This window comes from Macrosteles quadrilineatus, unplaced genomic scaffold, assembly GCF_028750875.1.
Source record: "Macrosteles quadrilineatus isolate MER2022 unplaced genomic scaffold, UCM_ALF_1.0 Scaffold_5__1_contigs__length_97177068, whole genome shotgun sequence".
In the NCBI taxonomy this organism is placed as follows: domain Eukaryota; kingdom Metazoa; phylum Arthropoda; class Insecta; order Hemiptera; family Cicadellidae; genus Macrosteles; species Macrosteles quadrilineatus.
Genome location: NW_026542598.1, coordinates 73952348 through 73975939, shown reverse-complemented (window position 1 = coordinate 73975939; position 23592 = coordinate 73952348). Strand labels below are relative to the sequence as shown.

At 34.2% G+C, this 23592-nt stretch overlaps 1 long non-coding RNA gene across 1 annotated transcript; it reads right to left on the bottom strand.

The window, feature by feature from the left end:
• Positions 1-6770: 6770 nt before the first annotated feature.
• Positions 6771-23162, bottom strand: LOC128995026 (uncharacterized). The gene is made up of 2 exons (XR_008490945.1): positions 23059-23162; positions 6771-7088 (listed from the first exon to the last, which is right to left on the bottom strand). It is a non-coding gene; the product is annotated as an uncharacterized LOC128995026 (long non-coding RNA).
• Positions 23163-23592: the final 430 nt, after the last annotated feature.

Genomic DNA, 23592 nt, shown 5'->3' with positions numbered 1-23592 from the left:
TGTTAACGGTGATGCACTATGGGCGAAAAAGGTGCGTTTAAAAACGTGGCATTTGAAAAGTTTTTTTATTTATAAGTTATTTTATACTTTTAAAATTTGTTTTTTTCATTTTTGACCCTTAAAACGTAAAATTTCCCAATTTCTCTCTAGACCTTTTTAAAGAGCTTAAAAAACAAATAGTTAAGTATATCAAAGGGGTTTTGTACGATTATTGGTAACGGGAAAAATTCAAAAAATTGGAAATTTAAAATCCCCATGTTATTTTTATGGAGAATATGGTAAAAAGTTGTAGTTTCCTTGTTTATGGATATATTTTGATAAAACTTTGAAGATTTATTTATTTTATACTAAACAATTAATATTTTACTAAAAACACACTTAATTGGTTTCCTTGTAGCAGCAAACGTTGGTACTCGTTTCGTTAAACTTAATGTTATTTATTTAATAGACTAGCAACAGAGCCCATTGTGGTTAAATTAATGCAACGGTCTCTAGTAAAATAATGGTTATGAAATCCATACACCACTTTACTCACTAATATTTGGTACATATTAAGCTCATAACATTATAATCACACACTTAACATAAGAAACACACTTTAAACACAAATGCAAATTGTTAACAACAATATTTAATCAAAGAAAATTTAATTAAATAACAATATAACAATAAGCTGTTAAATTATCAACTCATTTTTCGAATGGTTAGATTATGCATACTGGTAAATCAATTATTGCCATCTATAAAAATAATTGGTTTTTCTTTTCCGAGTCGGGTTAGCTCTTCTACAAGACCGATTTTCATAATTTTGGCCTTAAGCCGGGTTTACACTATGTAGCTAAACCTGCTACATTGCAGATTTGTGTAACATCTAGCAATGTTATATAACATTTGCTAGAAGTAGAAAAAGTAACTTTACAAAAGTGCTATATAACACTGCTATATGTAGCAGATCCTGCTATATATAGCTAAAATTGTGCTATCCATCGGGAGTCGGTAAATATCAAAAGAAATACGTGCTACATCTAACATTGCCATATGTAGCAATGATATACATATATTTTTCCTCTAGCATCTGCTATATGTAGCGCTGAACGGTTTTGCTCAGCGATCTTTGTTTACAATGGAATGCGAATGAGGTTGTGCTACATATAACATATAGCACGAGCACCAGAATCACTAAAATTGTTTGTAAATTTTTCATACAGCAAAAGTTATAAAGCAATGTTATATAGCAAAAGCTATATAGCAGGTTTTGCTACATAGTGTAAATTCGGCTTTAAACTAAAAGCTATAGACACACCATAGATTTGCTATTAAGCATCAGCACTCATTTTGACGTATATTTTGAGCTATGCACAAACTGCCTCCCTGTACATTACTTACGGGAGTTAAATTTGTTTTTTTCGAGTTCGTTTGGCTCTTCTACCAGACCGATTTTCATGATTTTGGTCTCAAAGCTATGCAAGCACATATTTGTCATAATTAATCTATCAAATGTATAACCCTACGAAAACAATTAAATTGGATTCTTTTCAATTTTTACTTCAATTAAAAATGTATTCCAGCAGTTACATTATCCTATATGTTTTTATCTAAAAATCTTCAGTGAAATACCAGATTCCATTAGAATTATTGATTATTGAGATTGGACGTACCTAAAGCACACTGCTAAATTATAAACGACCCAAATTGTTTAAAAATGGAGTTATCTATCATCAATTTATAGTTAAAAGATCTTACTTGCAAACTCAACAGTACCTAGGCTAATTGTCGACGTTGACGGGTTTCACCTAGCAAATCTTAAAAAATCAAACTTAAATAATTATTTGAAAATCTACACTAATTCCTTTCCAATGACCCATTAGGTTATAGAATCGGTCCAGTAGAACTCTAGATTTAGTTGTACAAAGATTTTTAAAACTGAATTACCAGATTTAATTGAAAATCAATTAAGACAAATGGAAATTCGTTTAGTCTGCAGGTTTGCTGCGGCGGGGGTGTTTTGTACTACGATCGTATTTCTAAATAGTGCTTATAACCACTATTATAACATTTTTCAGCATTAAATTTCCTATAATTTGATACCCAAAAAGTTATTTTTACGAATATTAAAATTTTGACACTTTTTTCAAGATGGCGGCCAAAAAACGTATTTTGCGCCACAGTACGGATGTATATTTTTAGTATGTTGATTAGAAGCATACTACCTACCATTCACAGCAAGAATCATTTGTGTTGCAATTAGTTCCACCTTAAGCTATATTTTCGATTATTTCTACTGCACTAAAATCACTGGCTCAATTTTAATGTTCTTTATGTTGTTTGAAAGCCCTTAACGTGTAGTGTGCCTTTTGAGGGTCTCAAGTCGGTGCATTGACCCTTGGCAAGCCCTCAAAGTACGATTTTGGCCCATTTAAATAACATGGGATTAAAATCAAAACAAAAGAAGGACCAGCTGCGAATGAATCTCAATTAATTTAAATGTTAGAGAAATTCATAGGAACAGCTGACAAATTATTTTAAAACTTTTATAAAGTATTTTTTTCAGGTATACCGAATGATTTGAACTACTTACTATATAAAATTACTTAGAGCAGTGATATTCCCCGATACTTTCCATTGAAAAATGCAGTGTACCGATGGTACACTGGTACAGCAGCTCGTCGTTTTTAACGGTTTAATACTACTAATCAAAACATATGAAACCTAGGAACTTGAAACTAGTACTAAGGTTTATTTTATGTTTTCATACACTAAAACAAATAAAACAATCGGGAAAATCACTCTACGTATGTTAAACAAGCAATTGAAAAGTGATATGTAAATTTAGGATAAATGAGTTTTTCAATATTTGTTTTGCCTTATGCTATTTCTAACAAACCTAATCTGTTTGATTACATTTTTACTTCTCTAATAAGGGCTCAAATTACCCTAGTCTTTAGATATACGGGTTTAATTATCAGAACACTTATGTAACACCAACGCATTTTATGTTGTTCAAGATGACCATTGATGAACTTTTTGACACACGTACCAAAATTACTATTTAACAAACCCTTAAGCCCAGGGGGTTTGTTAAATAGTAATTTTGGTACGTGTGCCAAAAAGTTTTTAATCGGTTTAAAGCAGATAAGACCAAAAATGTAGAATTTAGTTCTACACAAACAATATTATTGAAATTAAATGAGATGTAGGCTATATAGTTGTGCCATGGTCTATATATCAGAGAAAAGAGGATTTTCATTTTAACGGTTAATTTTCTAAAAAAATTAATAAAATCTAACGAAAAACCACTAAGTGGTAACACTTTGCCCGCCAAGTCAGCAATCCAAAAAAGATAATAAATCATTACTTTTTCCGCCAAGAAAAACAATGTAATGTATGTAAGTTTGGCAACTTGGCGGCAGACTTTTGCTCGATCACTTTAAAAAATATAGTACCATAAAACTAGTTTCATTGAGCAAGTATCTCTCCCATTAGTACATTGCTAGGTGAGAGCTTATTTTACAAAATTTTACCTTATTTGTGCCACATTTCATAAAATCATAATAGTGATGGTTTTATATTAACTGATTACCTCGAAATTATTATACTTAGTTGGGCTAATTAATTAGAGAAGTTGATTTGTGAAATTATCCACGATCGTAACTTTAATGAAAAAAACCAAACAAAAGTCTGCCGCCAAGTTGCCAAACTTACATACATTACATTGTTTTTCTTGGCGGAAAAAGTAATGATTTATTATCTTTATTGGATTGCTGACTTGGCGGGGAAAGTGTTACCACTTAGTGGTTTTTTGTTAGATAGATATATAGATAGATAACAGTGCTTTATTTTTCTGAATAGTTTACAAATTGTATTATTTTCATTAAGCGTAAAATCCCTAGTACTCTAAGAAAACACAAATGTTTTTTAGCGACAAACCAAGGACTCGGTTAACACCACACCATTCCAAAATTCCACACATGTACGGGTTACCTAAGATCCATAAACCTACCGTTCCACTGAGACTGATAGTTAGCTCCCGTGATTCTGCTTGTAGGGAATTGTCTAAAGTCCTTCTGGACATTTTGATTTTAAAGCCTTTAGTAGGAAACACTGATTCGTTTATCAAAAACTCTAAGGATTTTGTAGAAAAGTCTAAATCTATCGTACTGGCTGATACTGACAAGCTGGTCAGCTTCGATGTTGAAAGTCTGTTTACGAATGTGCCCGTTTCGGAAACCCTAAAAATAATTGAGACTCCTCTCACAAACGACGATAATTTAGAAAACAGAACTAAACTCCCTGTTAACGTCATAATGGAACTTTTGGAGTTATGTACTCAGTGTAACTATTTCAAATTAGAGGGTAAATTATACCGTCAAGATGAGGCCATGGGGTCACCATTGTCACCTATCTTTGCCAACATCTTTATGGAGGAGTTTGAGCAAAAAGCATTGGTTTCAGCTCGGCTCAAAACGAAGATATGGTGGAGATATGTCGATGACACTTTCGTGGGTTTCCCTCATGGAGATGATAAATTGGATGAGTTTTTAGAGCACCTTAATAGCGTTTCATCTTCCATAAAACTAACCATGGAGGTGGAATCACAAAACAAACTCCCCTTTTTGGATGTGTGCGTAGAAAAACATTTGAACAGTCTTTATAGGAAGAAAACAGTTCATAGAAAGAAGACACACACACAGGGCAGTATTTAAACTTTCAATCAAACCACCAAATTTCTGTCAAGGAGGGGGTTGCTTACTCTCTGTTTGACAGGGCTAAGAGCATTTGCTCCAATCGAGTTAAAGGATGAAATAAAGAAAGTAGAACAGGATTTGGCTAGTAACGGATACCCTCGATCCATTATAAACAAATGCAAGAAAGATAGGGCTACGCGTGAACCTTTACAAAATCGCAAGGAAAAGCTTGTCCACATGTCAATCCCGTATGTGTCAGGGCTGTCGGAAAAAATCAGAAGGGTTGCTAGGAAATTTAATGTGCAAACTGCGTTTAGGACAAAAACACACTTAGGCAGAGTCTCGTCAAAACAAAACCCAAAAATGACACTCAGGATACTAAAAACTGTGTTTACAGAATAAATTGCAATGATTGTTCCAGGCCTTACTATGGCGAGACAAAAAGACCGTTGAACATTAGAATCAAAGAACATAGAGAAAACACAAAAAAAGGTTTAGTGGAAAAATCTAAGATCGCTCAACATTGCTGGTCCGAAAATCATCGTATGAATTTTGAAGAAGCAAAAATTGTCCATAAGGAACCTAATTTTTTCAAACGTAAACACAGAATACAATAAAACTTTATTTATACATTTCAAACAATTCAACATATGACTATGATTTTCAATCAAATATAAATGTTTAAAAAAATAAAATGAAAGCTCAATAGAGTAATGGGGGAATTGCGGCACCATCTTCAAATTGAATGCTTCGAATTTTTCGTCTAGTTCCCCGTAGCCTTAGCGAAACTGCTCGAATGATGGAAAGCTGGCTTTGGATCCTCAACCATCCGATAATTTGGGAGTATGGTTTTCTCCATTTTACAGCCAGGGCTTCGCTTGTTCTCCTCTGAAACGCTTCATATTCTTTGTGGGGGACTCCTTCCGTGGAACATATTAATGGTGTGAAGCTTCCTCTGATGTCTTCGGCTGCTTTGTCATATTTATTGTGTTTCTGAACGGCATGGTTTCGAGATATTGTTCCCCATTCTTGGTTGGCATATTTCAAACGTAAACTCATTTAAGCCTCATACATTAAATTAGCAGACCAAAATCAGTCAGTCATCGGTTGAAATCAGTTATTTAGTCGATTTGAAAAATCTTGAAGTGAGATTGGCGACCGATTCACACTGGTTTTGAGTAGAGTAGCTATATGCCACCTCCAATTACATACTGTGCTACTTTTGTACTCTACCTTATCTTACCTCCGTGACCACTGAAGCTGTTATGAGGATTCTCTTCTATCACCTGCCTCTTCAAAATTTAGATCCCAGTCTGAGGATGAATTTCATAACTTGATATTTCCCGTCTATCGTGTGGTACTCCTTGGAATATATTTTTTAAAGTTTATGCACAGCCTGTCCATCCAAGCTTTACCTACTTCTGGAAAGCATCCCTATGTTTGGGTGTTAACATATTTCTCTTAGCTCTCTATTCTTTTTTATTTCGACCTCCGGAACTGGTCTGTATATTTTCCCTGCACTTTATTATCTAACCCAGCATTAAGGTTTTCGGTTCTTTGGTCAGTGACCAAGTTTCTGAATCATCAGTACTACGGGGATAGTTGGTATGGTATGAGTCGACTTTGGTTTCTGCTGCACCCTGCAGTTTATTTGACAGTTTTATAGAGACCAAATATGAGTTGAAATTTGCATTGCATAAACTAAATACTTACACAGATTGCATTTACGACAAAACTTGAGTAAACGCAAGTGTTTGAGATGTTTAGTTCAAAATAACACATTTCCTGATAACGCAGATCCTTCACGGTAGGGGAAAACCACCAAACTATCTACATTTTAAAGTGAAATAGTATGGAGGCAAACACCAACGAACAATATTTTTGTTAACAAACCACTCGTAACATAAACATTTCAATGACAGTTAACAACGTCATTTGTTTATGTAAATGATCCATACCGGTATTTTTCTAGTATTCGTGGTTTCTTCACTGTATTTCAAACACGTCATAATTGAGTCTAAGACAACAGTTGAGATGTTCTCAATAACAAAAAGAAGGTGTAAAATTAAATAAAAATGCTTGATCTGATCAGTTAAAAACTCAAATATGTTTTACTTTCTTGCAATTATCATTTTTCTGTAAAAATGGTCTACTGACCATCACCAGTTTCTCTTGACCACGTTTAGTAACGTTTCTTAGGTTCACAGAAGTAATATGGATAAATACGGAATTGTTTGACACACTCCAAGCCCTCATTGCAGATCCTTTTGGTATAGGAAAGCAAGCGGCCCTGGCATTCGAGGCATTGATTCCCCGCATTTCCTACGTTCGTGACGTATTGTGGCGTGACCACTTTAGTGAGAAAGGGACAATCCAAACCTGAAACGGCCGCCCCGGTGAGCACTGAAAAACGAGAAATTGTCATTAGGGGATTTTCATCAGGTAAATATTTTTGTTTAAACTAATATAACACACTTTATAGATTGACCACAGATCTTGGGCCTTACGTTATTCATATCGCATGTAAGGCAAACCTATCAATCCCCGACTGGTTTATTTCACGTTATAGCGCACTCTATATATCATACAAATGGAAGTTCAGTTCAATACCGTTGTACTGATGAAACTAAAAATGTACTATTTATATTTCAAAAATCTTTTACACGGAGATTTTTATTACAGTAATTTAGCTATCTAAGACTACTGTTAGTTCAATTATCTTTGAGATAAGAGTATAACTATATGTTAATCGGGAACGTAAACTATCTTCCTCCAAACTTTCAGCTCGAACTGACCAGTAGTTATTGCGTGATCGAACTTCAAACAATCAAAAAACAAACAAACATACACATTTGTAATATTAATTATGATTAATAATGCACAACCAGAAAATACCATTCAATACAAATTTTAAAAAACATAATCACAGGTCTCCCCAACTATAAACAATATATCAGCTACACGAATAGATTTTTGACACAACTACAGCCATTGTTTTAATTAATCTAATCTCTATACAGAGGAGGTTTTTAGTGGGTAGTCTCTGGGCCTTAAGCCCGTTGGAGTCCCACACTACAGGCTAGCAACCTGTGTGCATAAATGCATTTTCCCACCTCTCCCTAAAAAAACAAAAAAAAAACAGTAATAATACAAGCAACAATCCAAATAAGAGCTACCAGATTCACAAGCACAGCGATAAACATGTATAATATAAATTGCTTAGCAAAAATAAGACTATAATAAATCAATATTGTACAGACACTAAAACGAACTGTAACCACAAGACAACAAACTAGAAATAATCAAAACCAACCGCAATTAGTTTGTAAAAAAATCCCCAAACACCCCCGTTCCCATAGTCCGATCATGCTGGTTTGCGAATTCGTTCGAATAATTGTAGGTTTACACGTTTGTACCAAATTTTATCAAAATCGGATAATTTTGCTCGAGTTATCGTGCTAACGGACACACATATATATACTGTATATGAATTTGAACGGATGGTGTTTTTGCCCTTTAGGGACCTCAAAACGAAAAAGTAAATTGGTCTCGAGTGCAGGTATTACCATGAGTACTACGGTAGTAGCTTATTCCCTATATGGAAAATTCGCTAAAAGGAGAGTTCAGTTCTTTTCTGATGAGCACTAAGAAACTAAAAATATATCATAATACTCGTGTTTGAAAAATGTTTTACGGAGAGATAGTAGACGACACAGAATTTTATATACGATGAATGAGGCAATTATTTTAATACCCCCGCCACGGACTAAGTGCTAGCAGACTAAGAGAATTTCCATTTGCCTCATTGGTGGATCAAGTCAATTTGTTCGAGTCACATGCTAACGGACACACACACACACACACACACACATATATATATATATGAATTTGAACGGATGGTGTTTTCGGCCTCTCGGGACCACAAAACAAAAAAATAAATCGGTTCCGGGTCCAGGTCTTACCATGAGTACTTAGGTTACGGTAATAATAGTACGATAATAATACGATAATAATAGTACTACGGTAATAATAGCTTATTCCCATATATTCTTTGAAGTTTAAACGAGTTTCCCTGAAGACAGCACTACTATTTCTTTTTATGATGACGGTAATCTCATGCGCAAAGGGACAGAGCTCGAACCAGCCATGTTCGACTCAAAGACTAACATTTCAATCTGAGTCACCGCCACTGAGTTGCTACTTATAGAATAGTCAATAAAACATACAGGAGCTCAATTTATTAAATTACCATAATTAGTACCAAATTACGATTGCACAACCAGAAAAGGACATTTAATAGAAAACTAAAAAACATGTACAAAATCAAGGCCCCCCTGCAAGTAGATATAATACCAGAATATGACCTCACTTTCGGCGTTTTAGAGGCACTTTTAGGGCACTTTTTATAGGAGAAAAATGAGAAAAATTAGTGGCTCATTTTTTTGGCCACTTTTTTTAAGACCCAGCTCTCGACCTATACACCCCTATATAAATTTTCTACTTTTTTAATACTAATAATCATGTCTGGAAATGGTGAGCTTTTTTAGCCACTTTTTTAAAGACCGGCTATATTTAGCTCTCGTCCAATACAAGCCCATACAAATGTTCAAACTCCATTAAAATTTCAAATCCACATCCATTCCCATGTATATTTTCAAAATCATGTGAGGTTAGTGCGCGAACTCGGGCATGCTCCCGGCTTATGACGCGCTCCCTTGGACATCCTTAGTGGAAATCCATGAGTTCTGGCTACTTGGGAACCCAAGCCATTTGACATACAATGAATCACCCTTTCTCCTAATTACCTTCTCTACCAAATACATGTCTTTATACTTGGTCTTTAACAACTCCTCTGTATAGAAGCCTCCCCTGATTATATTGCCATTTTCATCTTTCAAGATATAAGTCACAGGCTTTGTATTCTTAACTTCTGCTATTGTAAATATTTCTCCTGTCCAATTTGGAGTATAACCTTTACTAAAAACATGTTTATACTTGGAAATTCTCACATTATCACCTACCTTATATCTTGGCTTTTTAACTTGCATTACTTTAGAAGTCAACCTCTCATGCACATATTTACTATTCTTAATACTCACTTGGTTAGGCTTCATTCCTATAGATCTATGCACCTTATTATTATATTTTCGAATTAACTTTGGAAGTAAATCCAACCATTTATAACTCCCCTGAGCACTAAATTCCCTATATAGCCAATTCTTTAAAGATCTCTGAAACCTCTCCACAATTGCAGCCTTAGTTGTAGAAAAAGTGTGATAGTGATTAATATTTAATTTTTTTATTAGTTTGCTAAAATATTGATTAAAAAATTCTTTTCCATTTTCAGATTGAATGTTTTTAACCCCCTTTGGTAGAATGGTTTTAATGGCTTCTGTAACCACTAACCCTGTCTTATTCTTTAGTGGAGCAGCATAAGCTTTTTTAGAAAATGTATCTATTAAAGTTAAAATATATTTATTTGCCAGAATTTTCTCTAGCATAGTTTTGCATATCAATTAAATCTATTTGTATGGTTTCGTTTATACCCAATACTTTAAAAGACCTTCTAATGAAATTCTTTCTTGCAGGCTTATGAAGTTCGTATGCAATTTTATTCATTTTTTATAACATCATCCTTTCCTGTAACTCTAAATACATCACCATTAGCCCCAATCAATAGATTATCTTCCAATCTTTTAAATACATAGTTTTCTGGTATACTGTATATGGTCTATTATCTATATACTTAAATCCACTCAAAGATGTGGGGTCAGCAACTAATAAATCATTCCATCAAATTAAAATTTTTTTCTCCATATACAAATTTTGATCCATCATAATGCATAGATTGTGACATTAGACAAATATCATCCGAATGTTCCCCCTCTGGTAGATTTCTTATGAATTGATTTTTGGCATCCCAACAATGTAGTTTTTTTATTATAAGTTATAGTCTGTTCTTTTGTAACACAGTCAGTGTCATCAATGGCAGGTTTAACACGTACTAACCTTTTATTATTAAAATTCCATTAGCCTACTTCCATTTTTGGAACTTGTGAAACATTCACAGCATCTTTACTATCTGTACCTTCCATCAAATTGCTAAGTTTTTGTTTCTTAGCATTCCAAACACCATTCTCTGATTCTAAAAATTCATAATTATTATCGTCTTGTACAAATTTACCATATTTTTTCGTATTAAAGTCTGTTGTAAAGTGGGCACATCATTTAAACTTTCACCCTTTTCTACATTAGTAATTTTCCGTTTCTTAGCATTCCAAACACCATTTTCTGATTCTGAAAATTCATAATTATTATTGTCTTGTACAAATGTACCACCATCTTTACGTATTAAAGTCTGTTGTAAAGTGGGCACATCATCTAAACTTTCACCCCTTTCCAATAATTTTTTAGTAATTTTTTGTTTTTTAGCATTCCAATTTTTATTCTTGGATTCTAAAAACTCATATTTAGTTTTACCTTGTAAAAAGACATCACCTTTTCTAGTTAATGTCTGCCCCAAAATTGATACATCATCTACAAACTCCCCATCTTTAACATTACCAATTTTACAGTTTAAACAATTCCAACTATCGTCTTGTAAATTTAAAGTAGGTTCACTACTAGCCCTGGGTTCTGCAGGCTTATTATATGGATTATATAAACGATAAAATTGATCTATAAACATATTTTTATTTAATAAATAATTCCACTTTCTCTCAATTCCTCAATAATGGAATCTATTTCATTATCCACTCCTGAGTTACCGGCTTGGCGACTTAGCCAAAGAAGTCTTAATCTATCTACAAGCTCATTATTATCATCCCAATAAATATAGTCTATTTTATTACCAGTCACTTGTCTCAAACCTTCACCAACAGACTTAAATAGAGGTTTAATTATATTAAGATATTTAGTATGTCTATTACTTGAAATTGGTGCACCATCTTTGTAACTCTTTAAATGTCCATTTGTAGCTTCCAAAATTTCTTTATAATTTTGCAAATCAGCCGGAGTATAATCCTCAGGTTCTTTTAAAGTTAACAATTGCCACAAACCTTTTGTTCCCTTGTAGGTTTTATTTGCAATTGTAACATCATCATTGGCAATATCAACTTCCTTATTTCCAATAAAAAATTTATTTGCTTCTCGTCTAATACCATATGTAGTGTCTGTCATACTACTTTTACTGAGGTAATTTCCTAAATAGTCTGATGCTAAAAGACTAAAATCTAATTTCTGTGGGGTGGATTGCTGTAATGGTTGCAATCTTGGTATTATTGGTATTCTAGATGGAGTCATTGGGAGAATCTCCATTCGAGGCCTCTCTGTTTTGGCGATTTTTTTTTAATTCTTGTAATGGCTCTATTAAAGGTTGGATTGTTTGAAACCTCTCTTCAGCCTCTAGAAACTTGCCCCGTTTTAAAGCTCTATATTTCTCTCGTATTTGATTTGCAGAGTCAACCAATTCTTGTTGAATGTTTTTCATCTTTTACTTACATTTTATTTATCTCATTTGACAAAGGATTGTACTCAAACACTTTATCATGTATTATCAAACAATATGCAGATGTATTTGCTGGTACATTTTCTGCAGTTTCAATCTCTAATTTAATATCAACAATTCCTTCCTTCACTGTTTCGTTCTGTCTAGAACAGTCTATTACAATTAATGGATATTTCTTCATAAACTCAGCCCTACTAATCATAGGATCTGGGATAGTATTATGGTAAGTCTCTCTAAACCTCATAAACATCTCATAAGCTTTAGAGACATCTCCATTTTCAAAGTCGAGATTTAAATCACTATAAGGATAATATTCATAGTTTAGAAATACTTTGAGATTTTTTAATTTACAGTGATCAAATTCATCAGTTCTTTTTCGTGCACTACTATCCCTAGCTGTTTGGAAACCAAATATAATATACCTAGGCTTCTCCAAACTTGAAGATGTCTTTACTGACCATGTATGTCTTGTAGTATTGGGATATGAAGAAAGTTCATGCAGCTCCAAATTTCTAAATGCAATTTGCAAATTTTTATTTTGCAATAACATCTTTTGTAATTGTAACTTCTCTCCATCTGATGGTATCACATGTGGCATGACCCATTGAATAGAGTTAAGTGTAATTTTGGGAATCGTATCAGCAGTGCCACTGGCTGGAGCACTAGTGGTTGTTAATATACTGTGACGTTACTTTCGGAACGGAGCGTATTTGCAGCTTGCACACTTGTCCTTGATAGCAAAGTCGTAGCTGGGTTTTTGATTCCAGGGGTCGATGTTAAAAGGATTTGGAATTGGCTCAGAATATTGGCAATGAATCACCAGATTCCCAAATGGCCCTGACTCATCACAGCCAAAGGATAGAATTGGATTGCTGGGATTTCTCTATCACGTGGGACGGATTGCTCGGATTTCTCTAGCAATAGGGACGGATTGCTCGGATTGCTCTAGCAATAAGGACGGATTGCTCGGATTGCTCTAGCAATAAGGACGGATTGCTCGGATTGCTCTAGCAATAAGGACGGATTGCTCGGATCGCTCTAGCAATAAGGACGGATTGCTCGGATTGCTCTAGCAATAGGGACGGATTTTAGGAGAGTGCACCTCCCATGAAGTGTCCTGGGCCACTGCCCGGGAGCGAAAGAGACTGAGGTCCCCAGCTGCCGCGGTTTTATGCGAAAATCTGGTCCACCTGGAGGGGGAAAGTCGCGCATGCGCAGAAGTGCGTTTTTGCTCAGTTGCAACCCAGCTGTCATGGAGAGCTGAACGGTTCCTAAGATAACATAGAAACAAATGGGGATTGAAATTGAGGTTATGTTCGGCGGATAGGATCAGGAACTGGCATAATGGTATTGGTATCGATGGTTTCGGGTGGCGGAAGGAGATGTGGAGCGGCGGAAGTGCTCTTGGGCGGTGGAAAGGAGTCGTAAGGTAAGGAGATGGGCGGAAGTCGTGGCGGAAGGATAGGTAGGGCCGCGGAATGCGATGTGGGGCGGCGGAAGCTGACTAGGGGCGGCGGAAAGGAGACGTGAGGTAGGGAAATGGGCGGAGGCCGTGGCGAAAGGATATATGGGGCGGCGGAAGGTGGTGTGGTGCGGCGGAAGTTGACTGGGGACGGCGGAAAGGAGTCGTAAGGTTTAAGGAGGAAGGAAAAAAGTATCTTGAAAAAATTGGCTCGTTACAATACAATTCAAATCATTTTCGATCTTTTCAACACCAATTCTTGTTTGACATGTACCTTATTAAAATCCTCAAATACACCCATTAAGAGCTCTAATGGTAAACAAGTACTAAACTTGCCACCTTTATGGAACTCTTTTAAATTCGTGTCAGAATCAAATGCCACATTTGACAATTTAGTGGTTTTATTGTAAGAGCTCAATATTTTCATAAGACTAGAAATTCCTTGGTTTCTTACAATGTCTATTTCTTTACCTGCGACTTCGTATCTAATTTCAACAAATAAGAATGCAAATGCATTATTTATAAAATGACCTTTTTCATGATTTTCAATTTCTCCCTTAATATACAGATAACTCCTACATGGGAGAGTTAGCAAATCTTGATTATTAATACATATTCGAATTTCATCAGAATTATTTATTGCTAAAGTGTTGTGGGGAACATATGAGTGATTTGTAATTTTAACCACACTATCGTCGAATTGGGATTTCCCTGTAACGTCTAGAAAATCTTCCATTTTTATTAATAGAAAATTTTAACTTTAGTCCTATAGATTTTAGGAACCTAGCATTTTGTACACTTATGGATAAATTCTTATAAATTCTCATATCTTTTTTATATGACAAGTAATTGTAGTTTCTTCTCCGTTAAAGTCAATTGCCTTGTCGTGCTGATCGGCAAATGTAATACTAACAACATCTAAACTTCTCTTATTTACAGGAAAATATATAATATTTCTTGGAACTTCGATAATTTTGTAGCCAGGAGGAGCTTCTGGATAAAAGCTGTGTATGGTGTGTGATTTGTTTCCGTTTAAATAGGACCCGTTTGCAATATTACATTTTACTCTAATGACATTTACATTATTAATGTTTATTTTATTTGTAGATTCAAACTGAACACCAGGAGTAGAAACACCTTTAAATCCCAATAAAACAGACCCTAAACATGGTTTGGTAAAATCAAACACGTGGCTAGAAAGTAATGTCGCTTTCATAGTTTTATTATTAGCTGTAAGGAAAAAGTCTGGGATTTGCTTTTGAATTTCCTTTGCAAGCTCAACCACCTCATATGTTCCTTCAGAAATTTCTATTGTAACTGGAGCTTTATGGCCATAATAGAAAACATCATCACCTTCTCCAATGGTTAATTTGTTGCCTTAAAGTTGATTTAATTTTGGAATAAGCCCTTTGAATAAAAGTTTGACTTTAGTATTAATTAATGCTTCTCCATTTTTATGTATTATAACTTTAAGTTTACCATCTAATAACTGGTTTAAATCATCAACTAAGATCTCTCCCTTTGGTAATGTTGTTTTCTCTACTTTGTAATATGTTAAAGTATTTAGAGGTTTTTTACATTAAATATAGAATTATAACTTTGAAAATCTACTAATCCAATTACATAATCATCATTTAATTCTATGGGAGGAAAGAACACTGACTTTAGCTCTGGCTCTGTACCCGAAAATGTTATAGTAAATGAATCCATTTTTATAAACAAAATTTGTATGAATGATAAACATAAAATTCCACAAATGGAACTATTTAAATCTTGTATTTGATCAGTAGTATAGAAGATTTTATGTCCCTCAAAATATTTAATTACTTCTTTTGGAGGTTGGATTCCAAATGGGTCAAAATAAATTACAATATCTTTATTTTTACGATATGCTGTCCAATGTGTGCCAGATGAACTGTCTAAGTTAACTATTCCGCACTCTTTTATTCTTGGTGTTAGATTTTTTAGCTCGTTTTTTAGGTACACCCCCCGGAAGTGAGGCACGTCTTTTGCGACCTCTAACAGCTGGTAGTTGTCCATCTTTTTTATTAAATTTTAATCCCATTCCCATTTTTGCCTTTGCCTTCATTAAATTTGTTACGCCATAAGCAGAAGCTCTTCAGCAAGATTTGCGCCATTCGCCGTTACTCTAGTCCAAGCTAAGTCTGCTAATCTCATGTCTGCTTTGTTCCGAACAGCGGTATCGGGATTATTCATGTAGAATATGTCATGCTCTTTACAATAAGGGTCTAACTTATTTTTTGGAGGTACATTTTTAGCTAGATTCTGACGTATATTCGTTCCAGGTCCACAGTATTGATATGTTGGTATTTTCAAATTAAATGGAAGGTTATTTATAAGAGTATTCAATAACCCTCGACCCCTGTAAGGTTTTAGGAATAAACCTTTGCCCTTTTTACATGTTTTCTTGTCATTTTTTACCATTTTTATTATATAAAAAATGTCTTTTATTCAACAAAAACACAAATTTAAAATAGTACATACTAAGGAAAATATACCAAAGAAGTTGGGTCTATTTCCTACCAATATTCGATGTGTTATTTGTGGTCCAAGTGGAAGTGGGAAGACGGTTGTAATTTATAATTTATTTGTAAGAAAGGAAGGATTAAAATTTACAAACTTATATTTGATATCTAAATCTTTAGAACAAGAAAAATATAAAAAAATGATTGAAATATTTAGTTTGTGTGACGAAGTGAAATTACACACGTTTACTGACTGTGAAATCACACCAAATGATGTCGAATCACAGTCAGTTGTTGTATTTGATGACATAAATAGTCCAAATATTACACAAATTTTCTCAATGGGTCGACATAAAAATATTAACTGCTTTTACTTGTGTCAATCTTACAGCAAAGTACACAAACATTTACGTGATAATGTAAATTTCCTAATATTATTTAAACAAGATGATTTGAATTTAAAACACGTATATAACAATCATGTTGGTAATGATTTTTCATTTAACCAATTTAGAAGTCTCTGTCATCAATGTTGGGATAAAACTAAATATGGCTTTTTCGTAATAGACAAAGAAAGGTTAAAGAATAATGGCAAATATAGATTTATGTTTGATCAATTTTATAATGACCAAGCGCAAGAGTATTGATGCCATCTTCCAGAATAAACCTCTTGTCATCGTCAAACGATAGTACTTTCTTATGCATAGTTAAGGTTTGAAGATGATGATTTGTAGATTTAATTCTTGTCACATTCTCATAGTAATTTTGTCCAGTTATAAGACAGTTTAAATAATGTTGATGTCTGAGGAGATGTTTAACTGTAGCACCATCAGCTCCTATAGCTTTTTTGACCTCTAAAGCTTGCTTGTCTTCTTCATATAACCATTTTAAAGGAATATAAGAATATAACTTTGGTCTTAAACCACAATATTCATACATAATATGACCATCTAATTCGTCTTTAAACTTGCCAGTGACTTTTTTATTTTTATCAGAGTATAAGAAATGGTCTTTACTATATCCAGAGGTATCAAAATAGTGCAAGTCACATTCTATTTCCTTGTAAAAGTCCATCATATCACATATCATCATATTTTAAATCAACTTCTAAAATATATCCAAACTCATCATTTTGATTGTTTTTGTAGTCTATCTCATTCGTCCAACGAAATCCATCCACGGGTAGTGTCTCACACATAGCTGTGGAGTATAGTGAGTTACAATCTAAATATATTAAATACACACTTTCTTGATTGGGATCATAATGTTCGCCCATATATCTATTATTGGCTTTAGCGTAACGTGTGTAAATCATACTGACTCCTCCTCTGATTGCACTTTCTATGAACAAATGCATGTCAATATCTTGAAATAATTGTAATTTTATACCAGTCATTCTAAGACAGGCCTCCCATGTTAATCCAGGAAGTGAATACATATGTACGGGGTCAAGTTTATAATCCTTTAAACACAGGTCTCTAAATGTCTCAAACACATCAGCCAGTAGCAATACATCTGTTTTAAGATATAAATCATGATATTCTTATAAATTGTTTATATTAAAATGGGTCCAGACATTTTTAGCATGTTCATATTCGTTTAAAGAGATATGCTCTTTAGTTAGAGTACTGTAAAATTTTTCAATTGGAGGTAGAGACTCTGCAAACTTATCTGGTCCTGTCATATATTCATAGGGAAATACGCCTTTGCGTTGTAGTAGTGGATTGTCTATAAATCTAAATGTATTTAAATTGGAAGCTAATTTGTATAATGGAAGGGACAGAAAGTTATAGGAATCTAAAAATACTAAATCATCAACAGAGAATGAAATGTACTTTTCCATATCTTTGGCTATACAATTTAATTTACAATTATATTTTCCATAAGTGTTGCATTATTAAATGTCCATCGTAATTTTTTAAGTTATGGAAGAATACTGGTATTTTCTTTGTTACTTTATAGTTTAAATTACAATCATTGTAGGCAGCTCCACGGTATTGGCCATTTGAATGACAATGTTCTCGTACCCTATCAAAATATAGAGGCTTTTCACAAATATGACAATGTGTTGAGTTTTGGAAAGATGCCTCTTGCTCAGGAGTCATTACAAGGGGAATATATATCGCCATTTGACTTTTAATAAAATCATAAGTCTCAAATAATCTTTCAAAAAGCACATCCATAACATTTGCACCACTATATAACTCTTCAGAAATAATCTTAGAATCTTTTACTACGACAAATGCAAATCCCGGTGGAATATGTATATTGGAGTTTATAAAGCACTCAAAATCAGCATAAATCACACACGGGGCTTTAAGTTGATATTTATAATTTTTAAATTGTAATGTATCTTGTTTAGACATTTCCACTCTTTGTGTATCAAAGTTCTTACAATATGTTATATGACGTTCTAATTTATCTTTGGTGTAAAAATGTTGTAAACAAAACTTGCAAAAATACTTCTTACGCCTCTTTCACACGACGCGGCGCGCGCCGTGCGGCGCCCGCCGGATCCGGCGTAGGGCTATGGGAGTATATGAGTCCTTTCACACTATGTCCGGCGCGCGCCGCACGGCCCAACCCAAGGCCGCACTAGATATAGGTATATCTAGTGCGGCCTTGCCCAACCCCTACGCTGCCTCATTTTAGGCAAACTACCTGACCAAGAGGGTGCAACAGTTAATTAAGAAATTATATATCGTTGTATCGGAAAATAATATATTTAAAGTTATTACAAAACATACATTTTTATGTTAATCCCATGCAAATCGACCAACTTAAAGTATTAAAACAAAAATTTTCCTTTAATAACTAGAGGAGAATATTTAGTATTAAATTAATAATTTAGTAATTTATACGTAATGAAACATTTTTTTTACTTCTAGAATACAAATTTTCAGATATGACGAATACTTATATATAATACGTGAAGGTGATTTCTACGAAATACTACTCCTCCGTTAATAATGAACCGATTTTTACAAACGATGTGTCAAAATTAAGTATTTGTTGTGTACACGCCCCCTTTCACCAATTCCTGTAGTAAAAGTCCTCGGGCTTTGCCCCTCAGGCCATCAAAATCCCAATGTATATCTTATGAAGACAAGATTTTGTTTAGTTAAACGGACGAATAATTTGTATTAATTACAGCTGTTCATAGTACACACATGATACACACAAGAGTTTTCGTTTTCAGTTTCGATAGATGGAGTGGAGTGAGCGTTCGTTTTCAGGGTGAGTTCGTTTCCAGTTTCGATAACTGGAGTGGAGTGGTTGGTTACATTATCTTTGAGTTGACTCTCACACGTCAACGGAAATAGTGACAGTTATTCGTAAAAAAACTCCTTTAATATTTTGCAATTGCTCAAATTCGAGCAACAGGTGCACTAGTTTATTATATTAAAAATTATCCTATTCATTTAATTTGAACTTTTAAGTGGAGTATTCATTTAAAAGCCATAACTGAACAGAAAATAATAAATATTTAGGAGTGCCGTACGGCGCGCGCCGCACGAAACCGTACTAGTGTGAAGACACACGCTTGTCCGGCGCAGCGCCACGCGGCGGACGCCGTACGGCGCGCGCCGCTTCGTGTGAAAGAGGCGTTATTGTTATCTTTTGTAGACCGCAGCATTAACCTATTAAAATCACGAATAAAACAGTAATATGATTTACGACCTTCTTGTAATAATAATAAATCCATATGAATATTACTATTTAGTTTGGTGGTTTTTAATGGATATATAAATTGTTGGTCTTCAACTCCAAATACATTAACACTTATATTATTTTGGCTTTCAAATTTATTTATATCAGATATTTTAACAGGATACTTTATGTTTGTCATATTTAACTGATTTTCATAGGGTGCATATTTCGATACCCTTTCAGCATTTTTAGCATTCCTTGGATATAAAGCTGCTAAAATTGACCAAAGGAAGCATTTATTGTCCGAATTTTTTATATTTAAAACTGCTTTTGTTAATTTAATGCTTTCTGGTGTGGGAATGTATGACGTTGGAGTTAGGGGCTTATAATTGTAAACGTGTAACTGCCAATATTTAGTGTGGTCATATATTCATCCACTACCTTCGGCTTGATATTTGTGCATGGAAGCGTCAATCTTTAAAAGAGCATTTTCAATTTGAGGCTTTAAATCTGTCTTCTCAATGGTTAGGATAGTAAGGCTTCTGAAATCTGCAATACATTCTTTCTCATTAACTAATTTTCCATTTTGATCTATTGTATATTTTATAAATTTGATTCTCCTTACTAAAGTCCATTTTATCGGTAGAGGACAAGACTGAAGAGTACTTTTAAGTTCAGTTTTAATCGATTCACCAACAAATTTAATCATTGTATATGGACATTTGTTACAAGAATTTACGTGTCTTTTAAAATGACCAACAACATTTCTTTTACAGAAATTACAAGTCTTGTGTCTTGTGTGTATATGAGATTTTAGAGCCACATTATTATCACAGATTAAATCACACAGTTTACATACCTTCATTTGATGTTTTAACTTGTAGTGGCGAATAAGGTTGCTTTTTTTGGAGAGCGATGCGAAACAATGTTGACATGTGGTCTTCATTTTTATATATGAAATTAAAAAATAGGTTGGCATCTTCTATATAGTAGAAATTACATTTTTACAATTTAAATTAATGAGAAGTAATAATTCAAATCATAATTCTAAATTTTAATATTCAAAACAATTTTATACAATAATATTTGGCAATTGTAATTTTCTAAATCAAAACTAAATTCTAAATCTTAAATAAAAACTCTTTTTAGCAGAATGCTGAGTCTACATTTATACAGAGTTAGGGTTAGTTATATAGAGAAGACTACCTATGAAAAAATTATATACAGATTAAATTTCAGCTAAGTTTTTAAAAAGAACTTGTACACACTTTTGACTCAAAGTCCCTCGGTGTCTAAATTTGGCCAAGTGTTAAAAAAATAACTTGTACACACTTTTGACTCAAAGTCCCCCAGTGATTGAGATTCGGCTAAGTTTTGAAAAAATAACTTGTATATATTTTTGACTCAAAGTCCCCAGGTGAGTCAAATTCAGCTAAGTTTTTAAAAAATAACTTTTATATATTTTTGACTCGCTTAAAAATAGTAATAACAAAATAAGGTTGTTTTTTTTGGATAGAGAAGCAGCATACAATTGACATGTAACTAAAAAACTAGGTTGACATCTTCTATATATAGTAGAAATTACATTTTAAAAATTTCGATTCATAAAAATAAAAATTTTGAATCTGAATTTTATATTTTAATATTCAAAACAATTTCACTCAATGAGATTTGGCAATTATAATTTTCTAAATCAAAACTAAATTCAACTAAAAGAACTAAAAGAAACTAAACTTCAAACTAAAAGAAATACAGAGTATGAGTACAAGCATCAATTACGCAACCAATTGATCCCATGACCCGACACGTGACAATATATTAGGCCTACACTAGTCTAGCTTACATGTTAAAACAAGAAGATTCAGGTGATGAGCAAAGTGGTCCAGGCGAGCGAGGTGGTCCAGGCGAGTGAGGTGGTCCAGGCGGGTGAGGTGATCCAGGCGGGTGAAGTGGTCCAGGCGGGTGAGGTGGTCCAGGCAAGCGAGGTGGTCCAGGCGGGTGAGGTGGTCCAGGCGGGCGAGGTGGTCCAGGTGGGCGAGGTGGTCCAGGCGGGTGAGGTGGTCCAGGCGGGCGAGGTGGTCCAGGCGGGCGAGGTAGTCCAGGCGGGCGAGGTGGTCCAGGCGGGCGAGGTAGTCCAGGTGGGCGAGGTGGTCCAAGTGAGTGAGGATACGATAGAATCTCCCCCTTTTATACCCAAAAATTGTCAAAAAACCTGCCCCAGACAGACTGGCGCCAGACAGGCAGAGAAAATTAACAATTAGTTTTGATTGGGGTCATTGGGTTACACTCAGTCATTCATTAGAGTCAGGAGCGGGAGCATGAGGCAGGAGCCCGACCATAGCATGGAGCACGCCATGGGTCAAGAGCATGCCGAGAGCACGCCCGCTACCGGGAGCACGCCATGGGTCGAGAGCATGCCTAGAGCGCGCCCGAGTTCGCGTGCCGAGAGCCGGGTCTTTAAACAAGTGGCCAAAAAAATTAGCCATATTCCAGACGTGTTTTTTAATATTAAAAAAGTAGAAAATTTATATAGGGGTGTATAGGTCGAGAGCCTGGTCTTTAAAAAAGTGGCCAAAAAAATGAGCCACTAATTTTTCTCATTTTCCCCCTATAAAAAGTGCCCTAAAAGTGACTCTAAAACACCGAAAGTGAGGTCATATTCTGGTATTATATCTACTCCTGCAACAAATAATATATCGGCTACACTAATAGATGTGCCGATGCAACGACTAAAAAACACAACTCCAGCCATTGTTTTAATCTAACATCAATAATAGCACGACCAAAAATTCATCCACCAAAATAATATTTCTTTAACCCCATACTGTCCTAAGCAGAACCAAATCATAAACAATAGCTATGGTATAAAAGATCTACCAGATTTACAAACACAGCGATAACAATCTATAAGAGAAATTGTTAAGCATAAACACGACTATAATAACTTTAAAATGTATAGACACTAAACGAAATGTAAATACTGCGAAGTAATGCATCAAAATAGAAAAAAAACAACAGCAATCAGTATAAACTCCCAACTTTTCGTTTCTTAAATGTACCAGACGGTTTAAATCATTAGAAGACTAAAACAAAATGTACAGGTATGAACATGAACAAAATAAACTGATTTTACGTTATTGGTAAATGTTTTACTGTGTTTGATACGCTATGTTGTTGTTATTTTGTTTGGCAAAACCTAGTATAATATATAGTTTTATCCTAGATAACTCCATTTACCCAAATCGTAAGACAAAGCAGACTACTTACTCAATAACACCAGAAAAGCCACAAAAATGTTCATGTTGCATTGGGTAGGTGAACGAATGCTTCTCAGTTAGTGGTAAACTTGTGGTAAGCTGTTAACTTTGAAGTAACAGGTGTTGTTAATTACATTTTAATTGGGATGTTTTCAAAACTAACTTTACATACACCAAACGAGTGGGTCTAGGTTAAAATTATGAGGCATATGAAAATTTTTCTTACTTCTTATGTTTAAATAAATACTCACTTTTTACAACTAAACAAAATTATTATTCACAAAACTAACACAACTTTCTTAAACACATTTTACTAATAGTTTGTTTTACACCATTTAATTGTTATAATGTTATTCTAATAAGTTCATTACAGCTGTTCTTTTTCTAGTATAGGCAGGCTTAAACAAACATTTTATTTTTATTTTATATTTAACACTCCCCCTTAAGAAAAAATTTGTTTTATATATTTCTCAACGCTAGATTCTTGTAAACCCATACTGCTAGCTTAGTTAATAATATTGTTCGTGTTTTACAAAGTTGAAAA